Raw genomic sequence first — 2,829 nt, 5'->3', positions numbered from 1 at the left:
ACAACACATTTCGTAAGCTAGAGACTAATCAAATGTATTTTACATAAAATACCCTTTAAATGTGTTATTTTCTAGTCTAACTAGTGTAGGGTTTAAAGTCTAGTAGTAGGTGACCTTATTACATCCCTATTTCTAAAGTAAATGTTTACAGGTGAGAGGTACTTAGGTCTACTTTCATCATGTAAGTAGTAGCGATCAAGTTCACAGAGCAGGTCATTCTTTCGCTAATTTTTCCAAAGTAATTTAGAGTATTATGCAAGAGACTGTCGGCTATTGTTTGTATGTTAGCATATCTGTGCATAAATTTGAATGAGGTACTGCGGGGGACTTTATATGATGTGGTGCTAAGTGAGTTTCGTATAGTTTGTAACTTATTTATGTGTTTGGGAGCTATATTTATCCATGCAGGGCAGGCGTATTCTATTACGGGACGTATATATGTTTTGTATGTTTTAATAATGTTGTCAGGTGATGTTCCTTGGTTTTTGCCTGTTAGACTTCTTGCATAATTTGTGCGTTTCCAGATTTTTGTTAATATATTATTTGTATGTTTTACCCACGTCAGTTTTGGGTCTAAGGTTAATCATAAAAATTTTGCCGAGGTTGTGGTCTGGGGAAGTGTTCCATTCATGTATAGTTTAGGTGGGTCTTTGTTGTGTTTTGTTAATCTTGTAAAAGTTAGTAATTGGTTTTTTGGGACGTTTAATTTTATTCGATATTTTTGGCAATGTTCTTCTATATTATTTGATAATGGTTGTAGATTTGTTGTTGCTATGGATTGGGTGGGGCCACTTTTCCAGACCGCAACATCGTCTGCGAATTGTGATGCGAACCCATGATTTGGGTCTTTTAGAGGCATATTGCTCACATACATAATGAATAGAATAGGGCTAACTACGCCTCCTTGGGGTACACCTGCCTCTGGGGTGAATGCCTCAGAGTAGATTCCCCTTACATTTATTTTACATGTTCTATTTTTCTAGAAGTTGGATAGCCAGCGAATAATCACCCGCGGTAGTTCCACTTCCGTCATGCGGGACCTAAGACCATTGTGCCATACAATGTCGAAATCTTTCTCGACATAGAGAAAGCAGGCAACAGTGCATTCATTTTTATTAAAGCTATCTATTATTGTTTCTGTTAATCTAACCAAATGATCTGTTGTCTGCCTGAATTTTCTAAATCCATTTTGGATTTCTTGTAATTTTGAGGTTACTTCTAAGTAACTCGAGAGTCTATTGTTTATCATTCGTTTTAGATTTTTTCCCACACAGCTGGTCAGGCTGATCGGGCGGTAGTTATTTGGTTTATTTGCTGGCTTTCCTTCTTTACGGAACATAAGTACGATCGCTTGCTTCCAAGAAACCGGGTTGTATCCAGAACTTAGTGATAGGTTAAAAAGTGCTGTAAGGTGTCCATACAGTCTCCGAGTGCCTTTTTTTTAGGAAGATAGCCTGTATGCCGTCTTCTCCTGGTGCTTTGTTTTTGGTGGTTTTTATAGATAGTTGGACTTCAGTTTCTGTGATTGTTTTTGTGAGCAGATGTATAATTGGGTTTTCTGTTTCATTAAGTCTCATATTTGTATTTTGTATGTTAACTGAGAATTTTGGTGTGTACATGGTTATGTTTTGTTTAATGTGGTTGTTAACTTTGTTGTAGAAATGTACATTCATGTCTGGTTCGTGGTGTTCTTTGAATACTTTTGCCTTTTCAGTGTCTGTGTATGCTGTCTTATTTTGTGTTTCTAGGGGTGGATAGTTACTGTTAGTGTTTTCTGTATTGGTGAATCGTTTGAGGTGGTTCCAGAACTGTTTGAGTTCGGTTTTATCGTTTAGTTGTGAGCAGAAATGATCCCAGCTGTCTTGTTTTAGTTCACGGACTTCATTTCTTATTTTGTTTCTTAATGTGTTTATTCGTGTTTTAAGTGTTGTATCTCGAGTTTGTATAAATTGTCTGCGTAGTTTCTTTCTTTTATCATTTCTATAATTTGTGTGTGAGGTTGCCATGTTTGTGTTGTTGTCGGTTGTTTGAGTTTAGATACTGCTGCCGTTTCTAGACACTCGGTGATTGTATTGCAATGTGCATCTATTTCTGATACTTTTCTTTCTGTAGAATATTGTCAATGATTGTTTGGTAGTTTATCCAGTTTGCTTTCTTATGGTTAAATTTTTCGGTTTCTATTAATTTATTTGTATGAGGGTGAGATTGAAGATACACCAGACGGGTAGATGGTCACTATCTATGTCTTGTCCTACTTGAAAATTTACGAATTTTCGACTCGTATTGAACATAGGCATAAATCCAGGATATCGCTGGTGCGTCTGATATATGTGTTGGGGTAGCATCATTTAACAAAACTGTGTTGGTATCTATTAGATATTTATACAATGTTCTGCCAGTTTCATTTGTTGATTTACAATGAAATATTCTGTGTTTACTGTTTAGGTCTCCTGTTATAATCGTATTTTGACTATGGTTATTTATGTCACATAGTATCTTCGTATCCAGGTTTTTATTCGGTGAACAGTAGATACCTGCTACCATTACATTAATGGCATTTGCAGTTTGTACATCTATAACTATACATTCATTTGTGAAAGTTATTTGCACTTCCGTTACAATCAATTCGGACTTATATAACAGGAGTATACCTCTGTTGAGGTCATTTTGTTTGTTCTATCTTTTCTTATAGTTGTGTAGCCTTTTATTTTAAAATCTATGGGTAACATATAAACAAGTTTCACTAATAACAAATATATCTGGTTTAATGGTGTTGGTTATACCTTCAACCTTGTGTTTCTTGGAAGCAAGTGCACCTTGGATGTTGAC

Source organism: Limulus polyphemus, unplaced genomic scaffold (genome assembly GCF_000517525.1).
Source record: "Limulus polyphemus unplaced genomic scaffold, Limulus_polyphemus-2.1.2 Scaffold1288, whole genome shotgun sequence".
Classification (NCBI taxonomy): domain Eukaryota; kingdom Metazoa; phylum Arthropoda; class Merostomata; order Xiphosura; family Limulidae; genus Limulus; species Limulus polyphemus.
Note: the sequence above shows the minus strand (reverse complement) of the source record.